A 24,522-nucleotide genomic window follows, 5' to 3' on the forward strand; every position below is an offset into this window, starting at 1 on the left:
GTTCCAAGACCACAAGAATATCTCTGCCAGTGGCATCTCCCGAGCAGCCAGCCACTGATGTAGACAGGAATGTGTGTCTTTACATCCTTCTTTCTTAAATCACCAATCAGCTCCTTGGTTTTGATGACGTTGAGCAGTAGATTGTTCTCTGTGCACCACCTAGCAAGATTGTTGATTTCATCGCGATATGAACTCTCATCGTTGTCGTCCGCATACTTCACAACAGAGTTCTCTTGATGTCTGGGAGTGCAGTCATGGTTGTAGAGTGTGAACAGGAGGGGGCTGAGCACACAGCCCTGGGGGGCTCCAGTGTTGAGCACTAACATAGAGGAGGTGTGACTGCCAATCTAAACTCTCTGGGGTCTGCTTGTGAGGAAGTCCAATATCCAGTTCCAAAGTGTTGTAGTCATCAGTGTTGCCACAGTTACCTTGAAAAAGTAATCTGATTACTGATTACTCCTTTAAAAAGTAACTTAGTTACTTCACTGATTACTTGTTTTTAAAAGCAACTAAGTTAGATTACAAGTTACTTTATTAGTTACATTCAGCAGCTGCCGACAACACCCCCCGCTGCCTCAACATAAAAATGACAACCGGTTTTGCCAATACTCACTTTATTGGAAGTGCATTTTTAACAGTAACACCAAGTAAACAATGTATCTCCTGACATTTTAACTTAAATACTATTTTGCTGGGGGACTACTATACTGGGATTATCCTGAGGGCAAGTGCCAAGGGGAAGTCAGTGAGGGCATATTGAACAACTAATAAAACACAGCAAATGATTCAGCAAATTATTTTTAACATAACATGAACATTTAAATTAATAATCTCCAATAGTCGCATATTGCAACTATGCCATAGTTAAAAGATACGGCTGGCATAATTATCAATTTTTTTGATTGTCAACAAATCTCAGAAAAAAGACCAAAACCAATTATTGTGGGTTGCGGATCAATACTCTCTGACTTTCCTGTCTGTGGGAAGTAAATGTCTACTTTAGTTGTCAGCAAACAGTACTGGAGCACAAGAAATATTTGTTAGACACCGGTTTCTGCAGTGGACACATTTGGTACTCTAGTGATTTTTCCCTGCAGCAGGACAGCATTTGTGGGATTGTATGTATGTAATAAAAATTGTGTGTTCAGGTTAGGGATATATTCATTTGTTGTTTTTGGTTATTCAGGAGATTTGCTGAGTGAGACAATAGTGTAGAATATCACTAGAAATATTACTTGTCAGGTTAGCGATAGATCTTGGTTCTAGTTTAAACACAGCAAACATGACTTGCAGATCAGTGATGGGATGCCACTCCAGTCTCCTCCATGAAAGTTTGGTTTGATGTACAGCATTCGCCACCCTGATCTCCAATACTTTTTTCAGTGGCACTGAACAATGGCAGTGGACAGAAATTGTCCATTGCATATATTATTGGGCTGACTAATGTAATTAATAATAACACTCAAACATGAGAGATTTCTCATGTTAACATGAGAAATCTCTCATGTTTCTCATGTTTCTCATGTTAACATGAGAAATCTTTCTCATCTTTCTCATGTTAGCATGAGAAATCTTTCACGTTTGAGTGTTATTATTGATTACAGTAAGATACATGCAATGTTGAATTTTTCGTAATGCCGTGTTGTTATTGACAGTGCCTGGTCAGACCAGAAAGTTACACAGGAAAATTCATTGGCACATCCATCGGAAATAGGTAGTGCTGGAAGCTTGTTGATCTAGTGTGTTCCATTGATCCTGTTGACAACAGACTGCAGGTCATGCTAAATATATTCTATGTTACAGTTTATACCTAAGCAAATCAGAGTCATTTAAAACAAGATTGTGCAAAACATCTAACAGGGTACCTTCCTCAGTTCGCTGAGTCTCGCTCTCCAATCCCTTGAAAGGCCAGCAATGTCCAGACCAAGGCTGGATTTCCAATGGTGAAAACCAGACTTCCTGGGGGCTCCAGACACCCAGGGAGGTAACATTATTAATTGTAGCTGTTTGACAATATGCAATCCTAAACCAGAAATTTAGGCCCTGTGTCAAAAGCTACTTTTTAGACCTTAATTATTTCAGTTGACACTGTGCCAACTGCCTGTATATTCCTAAGTGTGTGTGTGTGTGTGTGTGTGTGTGTGTGTGTGTGTGTGGGTGGGTGTGTGTGTGTGTGTCCTTGCCCTTGGTCAACAGCACACATTTTTTTTCAACCAAAGTTGAATTTTTTGTGAAATTTACTTTATCTTCCTGAGTAAATCCACTGATTGCATCAATTCTATTGAAATGAATTAGTCTCTGTTATAAGTGCTGGTCTGGTTGGGTCATTAGTGTGATGGGACCATATAGACTACACTCCCATATGGACTTGCAACATTTGCAACATCACCTATTGACACGCTACATCAGGAGCGATATAGTGCTTCCTATCCAAAGTGCCTGACGATAATTCCATTCACACACACTCATTTAGGGTTCAGTACCCTACCCAAGGGGGCCTCGACATCACGCCAGAGCCAGGATCGAATCGCCGACCCTTTATTACATATTACTAGTTACTATTATTTGAAAGAAATAAGTACATTTACAATATTACTGTCTGTGCAGAGTAATGCGTTACTATCACCAATTAACTGCTGAAGTACAACTATGCATTATAAAATGGAAGAAGGTAATACTATTTTGCTACTATAGCCTCAGATTAACCTGGTCTCTATCGACTATAAACCTTTTACCATTATCGGAATTGTTCATCATAATTTTTCTTCTGTTCTGCGTTCGGCTGCGTTCAGAAAGTAACTGGAAAAAGCCGCATCTCACTGCAAAAACCTGCTCTGTCTGTCCAGGCTCTAAAGCAGTCTGAAAGGTACGACTTCAAACCTTAAAACACTGAAATAGCTTGGCTTCAATGCAACCCTACTACCCACCCATACACTGTTGGAAAGGGAAAATTACTGGCTACACATGGGTGACTGATTTGTTGATCGCCATTAACAGGTCATTCTACCATGGCAGCAAAGACAGCAAATACATGAAAGAGCCAATCGGCTTTCCAAATTGAAAGCGCCTGCAATACTCCAGGGGCTGTCCTGGGGTGAACACCAAACCAAAGAAGGTGGGGACACTGTCATGTTGTAGGCAACAACATAAAATATTTTTACACACAGGAATGGACACAAATTAGGACTTTATGATTGTTCCAAAGGTTGTGAGTCACCACTTTTTCTGTCTCTTTTGCTTACAATGCTGCAAATCTCAATGAATTATTCTTCAATTCATATGGTTTGTAATGAACAGAACAACTGAGTCTGTGAAGAAGAAGAAGTAAAGAATCTAACTGATCTAACCATGTAGCCTATAACATGTCCATGTTGACAAAAGTTAAAACATTTATATTGTTGTGAGCTGCTTCAAACTAACTTAGCTTAAACAGGTCACTGGCGACCCAGCAGGTCAGACAAGGTTGAAAAAACATCTAATACACCTAATTTTGAGTGGTAACGCATTACTGGATATAGTACCTGCAATAATATTATCACAAATCCTATTAGAAATGTGTTATATTACTCTGTTACTGCTTAAAGTAAATTACTGTAATGTGTTACTTATGTGGTTAATATATGTCTTATGTCCTTTTTCTATTATATGCATAAATGTCATGATTTGGACTTACTGTGTGGGTTTTTTCTGTGCTTGGTATGTGTTTTTTGCATGTGTTTTTCCACGATTTATTATTATTGAGTGACATTTGCTTCTTTATCATAATGAATGGAAAGTACTATAAGTGCAACTGCATTTATGTTATTATTTGCCTCAAAAGTAGCTTCACTGTCATGTTCTACTTCAGTAGGCCTACACTTAAAGAACAATATTACTGGAAGTACTACAGAAAATTGCAGATGAACATTTAATATCCATTTATTCTCATTATGCACTACTACTAACTGGTGTAACAATTTGGCCACAATTCAGCATGACCATACAAGGTCTAGCCATGTTACAGGTTTCAAACTAATCTTAATTCAACTTCAGTCAAATATCCATAACCATACTGTGTACATGAAGACTTAATTGTTATCCCTTTCAAAAAGCACATATAAGCAGTGCTGCTATTTTTCATGTTGCTTCGGAGCTCCTGAAAGCCCTACATAATCATCCATTTCCATAATTCTGTCACATGTTTAGAATATAAAAGCAATAACATGCTGGCCTTGACCTGAGTGACCTCTCACTTTATGCTCTTCCCTCCCAGTTCTTCTCGGCCTCTCTCATAAACTCTGAATGATGCCTGTCAAGTCCTTCACTGTCATTTCAGGCCTGACTGGGACATTTCAGCAGATATTCACAGTCACAAGCGTATGCTGAGGCTGCTGTCTGTCCTGTCCAGTGGCAGGGGAGGGGAGCTGCCTCCCCTGGGTGCCCCCTTGTGCCCCACAGACCATATGGCCTGGCCTCGCCCCTCTAGATGGGTGAGCTGGTCTATGGACCACCTGAGGCAGCAGGAGCTCTCATAATCACTGTAGACAAGGGCCACTTGACACCAGGCTGACAGATGGTGCTCCAGCACTACTGCCCTGGACTGCTGCTGCTGCTGCTGGTGTGTGTGTGTGTGTGTGTGTGTGTGTGTGTGTGTGTGTGTGTGTGTGTGTGTGTGTGTGTGTGTGTGTGTGTGTGTGTGTGTGCGTGCGCGCGTGTGTGTGTGGGCCTGTGCGTGCATTTGTGTGTGTGTGAGTGTGTGTGTAGATTGAGAGACACAATAAGGGTGATGATGTGTCAGGGGTGGTTAAACATGATGGTGGCAGCCCAGCTTCCTTTGTCTCTAGGGCAGCCGTAGCCCTGGGCTATGACTGCAGGCACATTTCATCACATATAAGGAGCAGAGCCTAAACAACAAACAAGCACAACACTGCTGTGTCCCACCTAAGTATAAGTATAACGTCATATACTTCTTTCACAAACACACCATTTTCTATTTCCAGTTTTGGAGTTTGCAATATAGCTTTACAAACTCACTTATCTTGGTGATGAGTCCAGAGGAGTACACACTTATGCTGTTATCAGGACTTATTACTGAAATAAATGCTAGCACTTTGTTATCTTTTCAACTCTATTGACAGACAACAACATCGATATTGAACAGTTATGTGAAATCAAGGATTACATCCAATGCCAACATTTGTTGCATCTGCTACTCAGCCTATCACAACACTAGAACTCAGCGCCCACTCTGGAGAGGGACTTAAGGATGTGCTGAGCTGGCTGGAGTCTATCCAAGTCATATTAAGTGTTGCTACTCTCACTGTACTTTAAATGATGACTTGAAGCCTTTTGGCAACAGATGGCTGTATCGTCAGCGTGCAAAGACTATTCACAATCAATGTTAAAGAGGATTTAATGACGTGTTTAGTGTTACACTGACTGAAAAAGTGGCAAAACATTACAAGACAAAATGTCAATGCTTTATCTTTGGTACCTTATAAATATGGTGATTGTTCATAAGGGCTACTAGGATTAAGAGCTGCAACAATTGGTCAATTAATCAATTAGTTGTCAACTACAAAATTAATTAGCTATTTTGATAAAAGATTAATCGTTTTAAGTTTTTTTTTAATCCATATGAATGAATAAAACCAGACATTTGAAGATGTCACCTTGGAAAAAAAGTGATCAACATGTTTCACCATTTTTGAACATTTTATGAAACAAACTAATCAAATAACTAGTCAATTAATTGAGAAAATGATTGACAGATGTATTGATAATAACAATAATGTTAGTCGCAGCCCTAATTGGAAAGGAGATGTATGTATCTTGGCAGGATGGAATGATTGTATGGTTGGCTATCTTAACATTTGTTACATCAACATTAGTGTAGGTCTAACCTGCCATTAAACTTATACTAGTCACGCTCAATTCCAGACAGATTAACAGTAAACTGCAAGGATTCATGACTGTGTGATCACATTAGAGTCATGAATCCTTGCAGTAAGAACTAGCTTTATTCTGAATTAAAATAAGCTCTAGAAGTAGAGCTGCAATGAGTAGTTGACAATCGATTAATCAATCAACAGAAAAATAATCAACAACTGTTAGTAAGTAATTTTTCATGCAAAACTGACATAAACACGGATCACCTATACAGGTCTATGTCAGCAAACAGTAATCTTAAACATGCTACATGTCCATCCACAACCTGGCCCTTCCACCTAGAACACACCATTTCTGCAGTGCCACTGGATGTTAGCACTGGACAAAGATTATGCAATGCAGAATGGGGTTGTGGTTAGGGTTAATTAAAGCTAGTGTCTGTAGATTATCTAGATTAGGAAGGGCAATGTCTCTGAAGAGATGTTACCATTGATTTTTCTGCCATCATTTTTCAAAAGAAAACAACTTCTAATCTGCCCATCCTCCCTGTATCACTCTGTCAGGTATTGTTGTTGAATTACACACATGCAATCTCTATACAGAAAGGCTCCAGTTGGTCCTTGTGTCACTAAACAGCTTCTTCTTGCTGTGGAAAGTTAGTGCAAACTACTGAGTCACTGTGCTGGTCAGCGCAGACTTCTGCAGGACAGGTGGCACTTCTGTTGGCAGCGTTGGGAAGGTCACTTTAGAAATGTAGTAGGTTACAGATTACTAGTTACCCTGTTAAAATGTAGTATTGCAACCTTTGTAATTACTCGATCAAAGTGATTTAAATTATTACATTAATTATTGAATGTTTTTTCTAACAAAGGTTTTAAACTTACATCTTGAACACACATGGTGGAGCAGGAATGACCGGTTTTTGTTCTTGTCTGTGACATGACATGATGTGGTTGACTGGTCTACAGGCATGGCAGACTCAGGTTCCTTGAAAAATGTGCTTTTATTTGATTGGCAGACAAGAGGTGACACAAATTCAAATAACAGGAAAAATTGAAATCAACGATCACAATTTGAGTGCGTAGTTCCCAATGAATTGAGACTGTCTAGACATCCTTCCCTTTGATGTAACCCCTTTATAAACTCCAACATATTGATTATTAACTATCATTCAATTCCAGACTTCTACCTCAGTAACTGCAACGGATAACGCATACATTCATTTTGTCATTTATTTACATGATGTAACATGTAAATAAATTATTATTATTAATATAAACTAGTTACTCCCCAACACTGTCTCTTAACATTTTGAGTAAATTGGCCCAGAGAGAGGGTGCTTGGCCAAGGTTCCCTGAAAAAGTCCTGCTACTCAACGTGTACAGAAAACTGACCTTGAGGTGTAAATTGGTGCAATGACTTGGAGGTTATTCACACCCAAAACTGTGTTGAAATGCATTGGACTGCAGTTTTGGGATAGACCAGTGAGACAATGAAATATTATCTAGGAAGTCCAGTTTCAGTGACAGATGAATGCATTTAAAGGCTTAACAGGCCAAAAAACAACAACAGCAACAAACAAAAAACAATCAATCTACCAAAATACCCCGCTTGCGTGATTGCAAATTAAACAATAGAAAAAATGATATTTAATATATTAAATATAAAAGATACAAAGTGATCTAGACACCTGCATATATTTTACTTCCCAACCCAGTACCTTGGTAGATTACATCACAAAGTGTTGTAGCTCAATGTGAACCTATAGTTCATGCTGCCCTGAGCCACAGGGCAGTTGTGGCTACAGGGCGGCTGTGGCTCAGGGGTAGAGCCAGCGTCTTCTGAGGAGAATCGAACCAGTGACCTTCCAATAGAAGGTCACTGGTTCGATTCCCCTGGTCCACGTGTTGAAGTGTCCTTCGGCAAGATATTGTACCCCAAACTGCTCCTGATTTGCTGGTAGGCACCTTGCATGACAGCCACCGCAATCGGTGTATGTATGAATAATGTAAATGTAATAGTTCAGCTTCTTTTGCCTCAGCCCCTGTGCTGGCACCCACAATCTATTCAAATAAATAAGACGGCTTCTTTATTTCAGGCAAGGTTCACAGTCTGTCTGACATAGGGGACAGTTCTAGCTACTAAGGCTAACAGCCAAAAGGTTCAGGACCCCTTCTCTACCTGGCATTAACATTTGATCTGGATGAGGAAAAATGCATGTTTATGCAAGTTTAAATGCATGTAGAAAACGTTACAAGAGTACTTATTTATGCAAGAGCCATGATCAGTTGTCAGCATTCAGATCACATTACCAAACACAGCATCCCTATGCTTAGGGCTTTCATTGTTGTTTTTATCTTTATTTGAACATATTATCCAACAATTCAAAGATGTGCAGCTCAGGTCAAAGAGAATCTAAATTGTTATCTGACCCGTAATAGACTGATGATAGGTGTCATCTTGCTTTTCTGCCTTTCATCATATGCATGCAGTTCCCAATGATCACAAACAGAAGACATTCTTGAAATGTATCAATGGATTAAGTATACAGAAAAAAATGCCTTCAAAGGTTGTGTGATTTGAAAAAAAAAAAGTCTTTTTTCAAAAACGTTCAAATGCATTTCCACTCAATAATAATAAAGCAGAACTCAGGGGCATGTCTAGGAATTCAGAACTTTTGGGCCTTAGCCTGGACCTCTGTAGGGGGACCCGGGGAACGTCCCACAGATTATTTTTCCATAAACAAGCTCTATTTTGATGTGTATTTTAAATTAACTCTGTCCCTTATTAATCTTTTTAATACATGAAAAATACTCCTCAAAAACTGTATCTTCTTCTCTCCATCATCTGCTTCTTTCTCTTTTGTACTGTAAACGGTTGGTGTTTAGGGCATTTTCATTGACACTTTTGGCTAACATGCAAACTTTTTGAGTGGACAAAATTAAATCAAGCACTACACAAGAAAAGCCCATCAGTTTCTCAAGCTGTTGATGAAAATGCCCTAATCGAGTGTGTTACATAATGCACTTAGATCTAAACGAATGAGGAAAGCAACTTTATCAACATTCTCAACAGTGACTGCAGATGTTAATTAGCTCTAAGCTCACTCTGATACAATGCATCAAATTGCAACATTTACGTTTAATATTGTACACGGTCCAACACACAAATAAAGGTGAATTAAATTAAATTAAATTAACAGTATTTCTGAGGTTGTTTACTACCTTCAGGATATACCAGGTCTTGGAGCTATTCTCACTGCTTCCATATCACATTTCACTGTTGAAAATACATACTAATATAATTCATTTTCCGTACTGTCAAGAGCAAGCCTAGAAAATAATTTATAATGAAGATAATTCTTCCAGCAAGTCTTGAAGAGCACTTGACTTCAGTACTATGGCAATCACACTGAATATAACATTATAGCTGATTCAGGTGGTTGCCAAGAAAAAACTTGTTCCTATGCACATTTCCATGGTGATGGTAATGTGTTCCCGTTTACATATGTAATTAACATCACACCACATTAACACCAGAGGCAGAGCTGGCACAAGAGGGGCTGAGCATTCTCAAGGGGCCCTTCTGATAAAGTCGTTTTAAAATTCATGTTAAATAGCTGATGTATCCTATGCTACCATACCCTAATCCTATCCATCAACACAAATTCACTAGTTGTTGTCCCTGTTTAGTCTGTTGTAGTTTAGTGTATTCCTTTTATGTACAGTACAGACCAAAAGTTTGGACACACCTTCTCATTCAATGAGTTTCCTTTCTTTTCATGACTATTGACATTGTAGATTCACACTGAAGGCATCAAAACTATGAATTAACACGTGTGGAAATATGTACTTAACAAAAAAGTGTAAAACAACTGAAAATACGCCTTATATTCTAGTTTCTTCAAAGTAGCCACCTTTTGCTCTGATTACTGCTTTGCACACACTCTGCATTCTCTTGATGAGCTTCAAGAGGTAGTCACCTGAAATGGTTTTCACTTCACAGGTGTGCCCTGTCAGGTTTAATAAATGGGATTTCTTGCCTTATAAATGGGGTTGGGACCATCAGTTGTGTTGTGCAGAAGTCAGGTGGATACACAGCTGATAGTCCTACTGAATAGACTGTTAGAATTTGTATTATGGCAAGAAAAAAGCAGCTAAGTAAAGAAAAACGAGTGGCCATCATTACTTTAAGAAATGAAGGTCAGTCAGTCCGAAAAAGTGCAGTCGCAAAAACCATCAAGCGCTACAAAGAAACTGGCTCACATGAGGACCGCCCCAGGAAAGGAAGACCAAGAGTCACCTCTGCTGCGGAGGATAAGTTCATCCGAGTCACCAGCCTCAGAAATCGCTGGTTAACAGCAGCTCAGATTAGAGACCAGGTCAATGCCACACAGAGTTCTAGCAGCAGACACATCTCTAGAACAACTGTTAAGAGGAGACTGTGTGAATCAGGCCTTCATGGTAGAATAGCTGCTAGGAAACCACTGCTAAGGACAGGCAACAAGCAGAAGAGACTTGTTTGGGCTAAAGAACACAAGGAATGGACATTAGACCAGTGGAAATCTGTGCTTTGGTCTGATGAGTCCAAATTTGAGATCTTTGGTTCCAACCACCGTGTCTTTGTGCGACGCAGAAAAGGTGAACGGATGGACTCTACATGCCTGGTTCCCACCGTGAAGCATGGAGGAGGAGGTGTGATGGTGTGGGGGTGCTTTGCTGGTGACACTGTTGGGGATTTATTCAAAATTGAAGGCATACTGAACCAGCATGGCTACCACAGCATCTTGCAGCGGCATGCTATTCCATCCGGTTTGCGTTTAGTTGGACCATCATTTATTTTTCAACAGGACAATGACCCCAAACACACCTCCAGGCTGTGTAAGGGCTATTTGACCAAGAAGGAGAGTGATGGGGTGCTGCGCCAGATGACCTGGCCTCCACAGTCACCGGACCTGAACCCAATCGAGATGGTTTGGGGTGAGCTGGACCGCAGAGTGAAGGCAAAAGGGCCAACAAGTGCTAAGCATCTCTGGGAACTCCTTCAAGACTGTTGGAAGACCATTTCAGGTGACTACCTCTTGAAGATCATCAAGAGAATGCCAAGAGTGTGCGAAGCAGTAATCAGAGCAAAAGGTGGCTACTTTGAAGAACTTAGAATATAAGACATATTTTCAGTTGTTTCACACTTTTTTGTTAAGTATATAATTCCACATGTGTTAATTCATAGTTTTGATGCCTTCAGTGTGAATCTACAATTTTCATAGTCATGAAAATAAAGAAAACTCTTTGAATGAGAAGGTGTGTCCAAACTTTTTGCGGAACAAAATCCTCAAAACGACTTAATCTCTGTATTTTGCAGTATACACAAGTTTTTAAATCTGGTGTCTGTGGAATCTGACCAACACTACACACTCAGAACCAGTAACTACAAGTTACACCACAGGAATAGATGCAGCAACTGGGTTCAAGATCTGAGCTCACAATCTATTAACCCATATTAGTTTAAAATCTGATATCTACACTTTTACACACAGAATCTGTGTTTAAAATGGAACTTATTGTTCAGGAGATAAAGTTAGTAAATACGATTGGAATATATCAGGCAAATGTCACTGATCCATGCATTTTGGGAATGAGGCAAAACATTTTGTTTTCTATGGAACATAGGCTTTCAGAGATATTGGGTAAATTTAATTGAATTTTAATTCATCAATTTTTCTAGATATGTTAGATGATACAGTTAGGTATCTGAACAGTTGGATAATTATTTTTCATAAATTGCAAGAAACTGATTTGATTTGAAACTGACTGATGACTGATAATCCACATACCCTCTTACTACACTGAAAAAAACATGGACGAGACTATGGCTATTGAAAAGAACAAACTAACTCAATTTGAAACAATAAGGGTAGATGTATTACTGGCATTGAGTACATAAAAACGTATAAGCCTTTATACTAAAACTTGGCTTAAGAATTTTGCCTTTGGTTTGTTTTACACTGGTGTTTTTTTTTAGTTATAACATTGATGCTTGGTGCTCACACTCAGTCATAGAGGATGGACAGTGTTTACCTGAGATCAAACTTTTGAATTGAAGATGCTAATATCATTATCATCACCATCATATTGCTGCTGTTTACATAGAACCCAGCACAAATTCAAAAGATACACACCATGTTTTATGTATTTGACCAATTGTTGCAGCTCTTTGTATATAAATAACTGTATATGTGCTATGTCTGTGTAGCATGAAGGTGTGTTTGAACTTCCCTTTCATAATGCAACACTGTGTCGTATAATGACAAATACATTTCCTTGTATGTGTTTTTAATTTCATATAAAGTTACACTGTAAGGCAGCAGCTTCAATCATCCCACCTTGCTGCAGTTACGCTGTCTGTTGTCACCTACTCGAATAGGAGCCAGTGCCAGTGATTTTGGAAAGACTAGATTTAATAAATAATTTTGCTCCTTGTGTGCTCTCTAATGCACCTTCATTTCTTCGAATCTTTGTGGGAAGGAAACATACAGGAAATAAGGCACAGATACATACATATATCTAATAATTATTACAACATATTTCAGTGATACCTCATTTATCAATATTTCATTGATCAGTTATGAGAAACACTTCTTCTTGAAGAATGTCATGAATGGAGCAGGGACTAATCCTGGCTGCTGTCATGGCTACAAGCACTCCTTCACCTCCACAGCTATTTCTCTTCTGAATGTAGTCTAGCTGTTGTAGTTGACATTTTTTTAGCAATCTGTACAAAGTACACATTAATTTCCTGTAATGAAGTACAAAGAACAGTGAAAAACAGCATCACGTTTTTTTGAGGAGGAGCAGTACCATCACGTGTATAGCTGGCAGGGAGATGCTACATGAAATTATGGATTACTGAGAATAAAACCTGTTTAGTCTTGTCTGGATTCAGTATGAGTTTCAGATAATGCAAAGATGTCTAAAGAATATTAAATGCACATTGTAGTCTTTATATTGCTTGAGTTAAAGAGAAGCCATATGCATACAAGACTGTTTCAACTGCATAAAATGGATATTATAAGGAGCCAGCAAAGACCTTTGTGGTACTCCCTTATTTATCACAAGAGGTTGTTTTGAGACAGTAAATCTCCAATGTTTTGTCACAGGAGATTGGTTGTAAATAAAAAAAAGTGTGACAGTAAGTTGCCAGCTTGCCCCTTTTGTACCATAAAACAGATCCATGACTAGTACTAGTACAAGTATCGTTTTTCACACTGGACAAAAAAACCCTCTAACACCCTCAAACATCTGGCCTTGTGTTTAATGTGAATATGTACAATCAGAATTTACTCCCACTTTAAATGTTTCTGCAGTTATTGGCTCTGCTCTGAAAATACAAAATGAGAAAGGAGCAAGATTTCTCACTCTTTAGCAACTTTAACTGCCCTGGGAAAAATTATATGTCTAATTCTGAATGTTATCCAGACTTTTTAATGTCTTCTGGGTGTAGTCTAAGTGTATGATCTGCTGTTTTCTACTGTTTCCTTTTTATGGCACATTTGTGATGACAAACGTGACACAAGGAAAAAAAACTGAAAGGCAAACTCACCTGATGGCAGTGTGAATAAGTTAATCACCTCCAAGTAAAAAAAAAAACGCATAACACAATAATTTTGTTGTAAAAGTGGTTGAGGTTATAAAATTGACTTTACCAAATCAAAATGCATTATAAATCACATGAATAGTCTTGTGACGCTTTGTTACTGTCAATATCAGTAATATTCTGTACACTATTGTTTGGTCGAGTGAAGTTCTGTGAATCACAAACTGGTGGCTGAGGAATTGTGCAGTTAATGAAAAATGGCAACCACTTTAGTGTATTGATTGTTTTCCCATTTTTATGTGCAGAGGCAGTTGCTGTATGTTTAACCATCACCACCAACCACATTCATGTATTTGTCTCACAGGTGGTTTTCTATCTTCTGTAAGGAGAAATGTTGTAGTTCACTATTTTTAATGTTAACTGTAAAAGCCATTACATAGAATTGTTAAATGTATTTTTTGATATTAAATGTTGCAGAAAGAAGCAGAATGCACTTTTGTATAAGTAGGTTTTCATTTGCAGAAGCAATTTGTTCTTTTATTTGTTCAACAAAATTAAACAATCACATTGTAGATTGTTATAAACAACATGAGATGTAGTTTGCGTTTTTGCTTGCTGATGATCTCAAGTGCAGGAGCTGTATGTTTCACCACCAACACCAGCCACATCCATGTGTTTGTCTAATAGCTGTGCTGTGCTGAGAATTAAACAATGTGAATTTGAGAGAAGCTGTCAAGTGGGCTTCAGTCTGCAGAGATTGAGCTGGCACTGAGTTTGAAAGAGACATTGTAGTAAGTATTGTAGTAATATTTAAAAACTAACCACTGTTAGTGGCTTCATATGGTCTGAGCCTTGTTAGTTGCCTGATCTGTACTGCACATGTGCACCTCTCATAACAGAGATCAGAAAGAAGCAAGATATCTCACTCCTTAGCAACTTAATAGGATCATATTAAATAATAGGTATATTGAGAATACTATATCATAGGACTTCTTTAAACAAGTTTAAATTCTTCTGGATGTAGTCTGAAGCGATGTGGCTTTCTACTGTTCTGTTTTCCGGTGCATTCGTGATGAAACCTGCGTGTACATGCTAATTCCAGTGTAAAAGTGGTATGTGATATTATTTAGTATAACTATAGTGGCAGTAATTGTACTAAAACCTGACTAATGGAGTATACAGTTAACGTCTCAATGAGTTTAAAGGATCTTTGCAAGGGAGATTGGGGGAAGTATACAATAATTGTTTATTTTATCAGTAGATATACTTTTGTGCAGCGGATGACTTGAGCCACAGTGAAGAGATGTCATTATCTGTATCTTTACCTGTTCAACAAATTATCTGTTTTTATCTGTATTGGGATAGAAGACTGCAGGTGGGTATTTTTGTGCACTCAAAACTATACTTCAACTTCAACTTCAGTTTATTTAAGGTGCACAGCACCCAGAGAGTTTCTCTACACTTTACAAGTCAGTAAACCAGCAAAACACGATATTAAATGTAAAAATGCACAAACTTTCATAAGCACCCCATCCACACAAATACACAGGTTAAAGTGTCAATGAGACAATGTGATCGAGGCGAGTAATTAAAAACAAGGATCTTACAGTGTATCGTTAACAGGATTGAAAATGAGAACAGTCAGTGATTTGAGTTCCAAGCTGGTGAGGTCAGGAGAGGTCATACTGAACAGAAAATAGGTGTGTTTTCAGTCTGGATTTGAAAATGTTAATGGAGTTTTCCTCCTGAATGTGTAGTGGGATGTTATTCCAGAGAATTGAAGCCCTGTGGGCAAAGGCTCTACCACCAAAAGTGTTTTAATGAATCAAGCAATAGTTAAATATCCAGCATGAAGGGAACGCAAAGGACATGACGGAGTATAAGAGAAAATCAGGCTGGAGATGTACGAGGGAGCCCGTCCATTTGAGGCTATATAGGTTAGGAGTAGGATTTTGAAATCAGCTCTTGCATGAACTGGTGACCAATGTAAAGATATACGTGTAGGTGTTATGTGATCTAACTTCTTGAAATGAGTGAGGACTCTGGTTGCTGCATTTTGGACCAATTGGAGACTTTTTGTGGCTGTTTAGGTAGACCAGAGAAAACTGCATTACACTAATCTATTCCAGAAGTTATGAAAACATGTATGAGCATCTTATTTTGATAAAATGGGGCTTATGTAGGAGGTTTTTAACAATATGGGTTTGAGAAATCAGTGAAGAGTGCGCTGAATCTGTCTGGACCTGATTGAAATCAGACATCATTCTGCTGGTTTCTGCTGTATTGTCAAATATTTTGGAGACATTTGATCCAACACTGAGCAAAAATGAAAATGCTATGCATATAGTACAAATTACAGCAAAAAATGTAATATAACTGCAGACACACTGTTTGAAACATCTACCATATGGAGATTTTTTTGTTTCAATTTAGGGTGCATTTGCATGAAGACTTATGTCATATTTTAATGATGGAATTATAATTGAACATAGGTTGCAGTGAGGCAAACTTCAGTGCAACATTTGATGAAAAAAAATTCAGCTCTCTAAGATTTTTAGGTGATTATTGTTTTGGAGCGTGAAATGTGAAGAAACTGGAATAGATTTCTTGTGATAGGCAAATCCCACTTCAATCAATCATTGCCACATATCTTGCATCGACTGAGTGATGACCCTAGATTGTGCAAACCAGTTGTCTCCTATGCGTTGAGCTCAAAATGCTTTGGTCTCCTGAAGTCCTGATTGAACTATCTTGATTGTTGTAACTGAATGTCATTTCAACCAGTGTCATTTAAGAAACATGAATGTGCGCTGAGCAACAATAAATGCTCTGATGATGGAAGAAAAAGGCCAGGGCAATTGTGTGCTGACAGATTGTTAGTAAATTAGTTTTAGTGCTTCAATAATCACACCCAAAAGTATATAAATCCACATTAAATCAATCTTAATTTTTAATAATATAAATATACAACAAAATAAAGCAGTCAAACAGATATAATACATACAAGATATTATTGCATAGAAGATAATAGATAAAAGATGTCTATTGGTATTACAGTTTCCACAAGGTTTCCAAACAGCTTTTCTCCACTGGATCATGAAGGACATTCAATAATGCATCATAGTTTGAACTATGCTCAATGTTGTGTTTACATGTCTAGACTTTGCCTCTATTGGGCTGATCTCTGTGAATCAATATTTTATCACTGTGGAGACCAAACAGTCATAAGCTTGGCAGGTTGGATAATTTGTCACCGCAGCTAAACTAAGGTGTAAATACACTGTATTATTCTTCATGCAGAAAAGGCAGTGAAGAAGATGAGAAGAGAGATGCTTACATGCAGAATTCTTGTAAATTTTAGTAAACATAATACTTCTACAATAAATACCATCAAAAGACCAGAAATGGCAGGACCTTTTTTTATTTGACTTAAATTAAAAAAAAGGGTATCTTTTTTGGAGACACACCTGTAGTCACAATGAAAGTGAAAATGAAAGAAATTTTTAGATGGAGGACCCAACGTGGTTGATCCAAGAGGCAACCGCCAGGGCTTAAAAATGAGTACCAAAAACTGCAGTTTCTCAAATGGCCATTTAAGGTGGGCTCCAAAAGCAAGTGAATTCCCATGTTTAAAAGACCAACTTCACAGTATGTTTATAGCCTTGTAAAAAACCTGTTTTGGTCTCTAAAAGTAATTTCCGCGTTCATGACAACTGTTCATTGGTGAAGTTTTTTTTAACTCTGCTTTGAGTGACTTATGACTTTAGTCCAGTTAATAGAGAGGCAAAGTCCTGCGCCTACCGGTGGACCACCATGGGACCTTGGGTACATCCCATTTCCTCATTTAACATTTCTTTGCTCCTCACTTGACCCTGAAGTTGTTCCTGACCATCATTTGCAGGCCGTCCCAAAGCTCTTATTTGTTCTCCGAGGACTGATCAAGTTTCCTATGGAGAGTTTTCCTTGTCACAGTCACAAAATTAGTTTACCCTTCATTATTATAGAGCAAGGCATTACAACAAATTATAAGCTCTGTGTTATTATTAAAAAATTTTTTTTTTTTACTTTTACTTTTATACTTAGTAATATTATGTGTATATATATATATATGTATGTATATATATGTGTGTATGTATATATATATATATACACACACATAATATTCAATATCATTACAGAGTTCAGTTTTGCCATAAACTCTGCTTCAAGAAACTGCAAGGGTAATGGCTTCAGAACTGCAAATTACAACAAGTTCTGCAGGGAAAGGGGTAGCAGAAGGAAAATGTATGGAATAGCCCTTTTACAGCTGGGAAGGAAGGGGGAGGCAGGGGGAAGGGAGAAAGTAATTCAGACACACCTGTGAGGTGAAGAAGAAGCAGGTTGGAGGAGGACAACTGTGAAGTGAGAGATGTAGATACCTTTCACTTTAATCCAGTTGGGGACTTTTCTTAATTGTAGAGAAAAACATTAAAGTATATACAGAGAGTAGCAGCTGTTACAAAGAGAAGCAGGAGTTATGGAACTATGTTGTATCTACATTAAATTGAGAAAAGAACAGTTGATTCCATTACTTTTTACAGTGTACAGTGTTTCTTCCCACCTGAAATAAAGGTTTCACTATCAACCCCCGTCTGACCAGACCTGTTTCCCAAAGTCATCATCCATACATAAATGTTATGTAGAGTCAAATAAAGAGCTTTGCCTGGCGTCCATTAAAGTTTGCATTCTCATACCCAGCAGTGAGATCTCATTATTAGTCCACCGCTAAAAGGTTTAACCATAAGGATAATGTTTATTCCTACTGCCACCTCACTCCAAGAATGATCCAAATATTTATATGTTCATTAATCCAGAATTTCCCCTAATGCATCACTTACAATAACAGAACAGGCACCACCAAGGAAGTGCTGTGGTGTTACTGAGCTGCTGAGAGAATGCGTATGGTCGTATTTGGTGTGAAAGTTTGGTGTCCCCACTTCAATCTGACACTCACACCTGGATCAACTCAACGACCTCACAGCTCTGACATTCACTTTTGGTGAGAGACACAAAATAAGAAGGCTGGTTTAAAAAACAAAGTTGTTTGAGAAAATAAATCAGAACAATTAAGCGCATGTGTACACAGAGCATTTTTTTTCTGAATGGCAGCTTTTTCAGCTTTTTCAATTGTTCCCAATGAGGAGCAAGTGTCTATGGCAGCAGGCGGCCCCCCAGAGAAAGGACACAGCGCCTAGCGTCTAGGTGATAATAATCACAATATTTTTGTCTCCTATAGATCATGTCATGCACCGACACCTTCCTTGCTCCGATGTAAAAAAAAACACGAATGGATAGTACACCACAAAGGGCAGTGTTGATCATACAGCGGCGGTTGAGACAAGACGCACGTGCAGCATTTTCCTTTTGGTGCGCAAACGCTTCATCTCAGCAATCCTGAGCACACAGCCAGCTTTCAGTTAGATTTCTTCAATATCGTATAGCCAACATGTACACAATAACCCTGGTTACAATGTGCATCTTTTGAATTTAAAATCATTTGTCTGAATCAAGACTTTCGTAGCTGAATATTTGCATGTTACTATCTTCAGGCCTGGACAATTATCAAACATATGAAGTTTGGGGCAGATTCAAACATTTCACCACAAAGGTGTTAAGATTGCCCAGTGAAAATTTGAAGTCAATCAGGTTAAAGCTGTAAGAGGAGTTTGTCAAAAATATATGCACATCCAAATTCACGTGTATCCATCAAACTAGCCACAGGGCTGTTGCAAGAAGCGTAGAAAAATATAAGATGGAGCTACTGTAACAGAATCTTGGCATGTCAATGTCTTCAGGCTGGAACTAACTTAACTAACGTGAAGTTTGGGGCAGATTTAACCATGTACAGTGGAGTTACAGCAATTTCCTGTTTCATGGCGTCATATATGCATTTGGGATGCTGCCACGGCCACACCCTTTAAACGAAAAATCAGAATGTTCTCACTACAGCATCATCAAGGTCTTCCCTATTTTCTCACCATGTTTGAGGCTGATTTGGTCATCCGGCCAGGAAAAGTACATTACTGTTTAAAATATGTCATTCCCTGCTGCCACTAGGGAGCACTATGATTGTAACTCAATATTTGAATATTAATGGTAAATGGACTTGCATTTCTATAGCGCTTTTCCAGTCTACTGACTTTACAACACTTGTCACATTCACGCATTCACACACACATTCATACACTGATGGCAGAGGCTGCCATGCAAGGTACCTACTGCTCATCAGGAGCAATTTGGGGTTCAGTATCTTGCTCAAGGATACTTCGACACTCTACCGCCTAAACTACAGCCGCCCCAAATTGTGTTTAGGGCAGGACTCTTACTAAACGTGTGAAGTTTTGTGCAGATTTGAGTATGTACAGTTGAGTTACAGCAACTTCCTGTTCAGTGATGAATCATTGATATTCCTGGCCATGGCCACGCCCTACAACGAAAACTCAAGATTTTATTAACCTTTAATTGCAAAGTTGTCAAGATTGCCCTGCCAAAATGTGAAGTTGATCTGGTTAAAGCTGTAGGACGAGTTGGTTAAAGTACAACACATGCAAATCACCAAAAATTAGTGCTAAATTGAAAATGGCTGATTTCTTGTTGGGTTTAGGTCATGGCCACAAGAGACTTTTTTTGTAGGTCCACGCACAATACACACGGACCAAATTACATACATGTAGGTAAAAGTAGTCTCAGGGGCTGCATTTTGGGGCCGCTAGCGAGCCATTATGTCCCGCCCATGCTTAAACCCGTAAAATACTTAAATTTCCACACTTTTGAATTTTGCCTAAAGTTTCATGAGATTTTGAGCATGTTTAAGCACTCGAAAGAAAGAAAGAAAGAAAGAAAGAAAGAAAGAAAGAAAAGAAAATAATCATTCCTTGAATTTCAATAGGTTCCTCGCACAGTACATGCTCAAGCATAGGGTTTTTTCAGCCTCAGTTTTCACATTAAAGGACACAATGTGGCTCAAGATCTGGCTTTATTGCAACAAAACAGTATGCCAAAAATATGTTTCTGAAAAGGTTTCAGGCAGTGCACAAACATAATCTTGGTTTATAGTTTATCAGCTCTGCCTAGTTTAGACAGTTTGATCACAGTTTGGTGAGACGAGGGAGAGAGAGAGAGTGTGGCAACTCTCGATCCGACTACACTCTTTGTGTTTGTGGATGCAGAACAACAATCAGTGATCTTGATACAACAACCTTAAAATCTTTTTTGCCAGTAAAAAATGGGGAGTTTACCCATGTTCATTTGCATATACTACCAATATTGTAATCATACAAAGCTGGTTGAAAATCAGCCAGGTTTCACCTAAATGGCTGATAGTTAGCTAAAACTTGGTATCAGAGCATCAGTGGTGACACACAGACTAAACTTTCTTCACCCTGATTTACAACAACAACTTCGTTTTTGTTTTCCCAGATTATGTTTTTTATTAATATGATTAGGAAATATAATTAAAATATCTAGCAAGATGCAAAACTGTTGATACAGAAGGTATCAAATGTTCACTGAGAGCACAGTCTTAATATCCAACCTTGCAATCCAGCACCTGCTTGTAGTGAGTGTAGCAGTATTTCACCCTTTCAACCACAGTCTTGTTTATTTCTTTTTGCTATTAAGTGAACAATTTCAGTGAAATTCAGGCAGATAAAACAATGCAGCAATGAATCTGCATGGGCAATATTAAAGTGTCCCCATGTCTCTCCCCTAATAGCAGTATTACATATTTTCAGTGACAGCAAAAAATGATACAGTGAAAACTGTAATTATAATGTCTAATTGGCATATTTTAATAGAATGAAGTAAATTACTAGTTCCTTGTGAAATAATTGAAAAACAAAGCAATTATGGTCTGCACCATTCAGTTTGATAATTGCAGTGGGGCTCGGTATGACAGCAAACAAAATTAGACTGGGCGGAGTCGGATGCTTCACTTCCCGTCTTTTCAGCCAACTTCTGTGTCTCAGTTATCTGACAACCACTGAAACAAAAAAAACCTCTCTGAAAACAGTGTTATATTTACTACTTATATGTTATCTTCATGAGAGATGGACAGTAAAAGTATTTATCTATTCCTGATTTTATATTATGATAAATAACTACCTCAAGGGTAGCAAGATGTTGTCCATCTATTTGATGTCTTTTTCTACACTCAAGTCTCAGCATCAGTTATAGCTGATGGTACCATTACTTTTACACTACACTTTGATGACTTTGTTGCCACTAGTATCTTATTATGGTATTTCACTATAAGTTCAAGCACAAGAGTTCATCGGCCTGCTGTATATGTACTGCTATTGCCTAATTGCTATTGCATTTTTGAGTTTAATTGCTGTGTCATTTTTATCTTTGTCTGTTTGTATTGAAGTTCTCCCGTTATCAGCACTTATTTCTCTCTTTGTGCTGCGGCTGCAAGACTTGATTTTCCCCTCTGGGCTATCAATAATGGATTATCTTATCTTGTTAAGGCAAATCTTTGTTTGCGTGTTTTAGATAAAATCAGATATATATTTATTTAGATGTTTGGAAATGTGGGAGAACAAAATTACAGAAAAATCTTTGTTATGCAGCAAAATACGATGCAAGAAATAGGAATAATAATAGAAAAGAAAAGTAAAATATATATAAAATATATATGATATAAAAGAAAAATAGGAAGGCCACAAAAATTTCACAGCACTGAATCAGCACCTCTCTGACATAATTCTAGTAATTACCTCTTGGATGGTTCAAGTGTTCCTAATATTTTGGAGTTCCAGAGACATAAGACATACATTTGTTTTCTTTTTGTCCTCAAAAAGATCAGTGTACTCTCTTCTCATGTACCTCATAAGGTAACGAGTCCTGCAAACGGGGTTTCAATTTTTTCCAGATTTTGAGACATCTGTCTCTGAGATTTCTGCTTCTATTTCAATAATTTAATTTTGGTGTGATTATAAAAAGTCATCAGATATATTGTTATAAAGTGTATCCAGGTCAGCTCTGCTGTCCTTTGACCCCCTCAGGTGGCACCTATTGTTTTGTTTGCAGGAACACATTTCTTTGCATGGAATTTGGTACGCTTCTCAGCGTATCTGAAGACACTTATTGATTGAATTATTCCTGTGCACAGAACAAAATTTAGAATTTGACATTTCTGATTTTAAAGAATCTCTTAAGATAAAAGAAATGTTGCGAGGCGCCACCGTGGCCCGGTCGGATGCGGGGTGGGTGCAGTTTGGATCCTTCCAGAGAATTGGGCGATGTAAATACTGGTAATGGAAATGCAAATCAGTGTGGCTCGGTTTGACTCGGCGCAGCCAAAAGTGCCTGTGGAGAGGCTATCGCTAGCGGGTCTATCCCTCACCAGACTGCTCAAATGTAGGATGGGCCTCATTCACTCTCACCTTATTAAGATTAAGATTAGGATTGGCGTTATTTACCCACAACAGGGAAATTCACTTGTTACAACAGCTCGAAAATAGCTCCGGAAAATATGCATAAAGTTAAATAGAAAATAAATAGAAAAACAGAAGATATTTACAAAAAACAATAAGATATTTGCAAACAAAAACAAACAAACAAGTGAGTAGAAAAGTGATTGTTCAGTTAGTGCTTGAGTTAAGCAGTCTGATGGCTGTGGGGATGAATGATCTGCGGTAGCGCTCCTTCTTACACAGTGGGTGTAACAGTCTGCTGCTGAAAGAGCTGCTCAAGGCTTCCACAGTCTGGTGCAGGTGGTGAGAGGTGTTGTCAATGACTGACGTCAGCTTGGCTAACATCCTCCTCTCACCCACTACAGAGCTGACCCTCCTAACCAGTTTGTTCAGTCTGTTCAGTTTGTTTTTATAAACTGAGTTGAGACAAAGGGACACAGGGATTAAACACTTTTTCTCTGTGAGATCTAAGGTAATCACGGCATCTGTAGACAATTGTATTGCTAAGGACTTAAGACCTGTCTACTTTTGAACGTGTTGCTATCATTAGCTTTATTCTGTGACTGCTGGTAGTACTGCACACTGTTAACTGTCATTGTCTACTGACATTATGCACTGAATTGAACCATACTACACACTGTTTACTGTCTACTGACAGTTGCTGCACAGTGCACAGTTTTAAATTAATACAACTTTTTAATCATAGGTGTGTAGGTGTTTTATACACTGATTATTTTTAGGAAGCAGAGGATACAGAGTACTGGAATGAACAGGCTTGAGCTGAGAGACATGGAAAGTAGGATGAATCTTCATGCTTCTAGGGAGATTCAGTCTGACAGCAGAGGGGTTTATGACTTTGTCAATGACAAAGGGGCCAGGTAGCGAGGCAAGAGCTTCCTGGACTCAATGCGCAGTGGGATATTTTTGGAGGATAACCAAACTGACTGACCTGGTTTGTATTGCGGGGCAAGATCTCTGTGTTGATTGGCAGAGCGTTGGTTTTTATCTTTAGTCCGATGCAATGCTGCCTGGGTCTTTCTCTAGATCTCTCTGCACCTTTGAATGTGGCGTTGGACCGAAGGTACTGCCAGCCAACCTCTTGCTCGGGGAACAGTGGGGGCTGATAGCCTAAGGAGGCTTCAAAGGGGGACAAACCCGTGGCTGAACAGGTTAATGAATTATTATAATACTCAACCCAAGGCAGATGAGAGCTCCAGCTGTTTGGGTTTCAGGTTGTTGTTGCTGGGCCTCTCTAACTGTCTCCTTGATCTCCCAGGTAAGCATGCCGATGACTCGTTCTGGGGGCAAGATGGGTGTTCAAGGCAGAGTTAGGTTCCTCGGAGGAGAACTGGCGGAACAGGGTGTCAGGCTTTACCTTCAGGTATCCAGGGCGGTAGGTCGGAGTGAAGTTGAACCTGCTGAAGATTAGAACCCATCTAGCCTGCTGAGAGTTGATCTTTTGGCAGACTGAAAGTAAGCCACATTTTTATGGTCGGCCCATACCACAAATGGTTTCTCTGACCCCTCCAGCCAGTGTCTCCACTCCTCCAGAGCGAGCTTGACAGCCAGCAATTCACAGTTTCCAACGTCGTAATTGTGTTCGGCA

The sequence above is a fragment of the Pagrus pagrus genome (genome assembly GCF_965226575.1).
Source record: "Pagrus pagrus genome assembly, chromosome: 8".
Classification (NCBI taxonomy): domain Eukaryota; kingdom Metazoa; phylum Chordata; class Actinopteri; order Spariformes; family Sparidae; genus Pagrus; species Pagrus pagrus.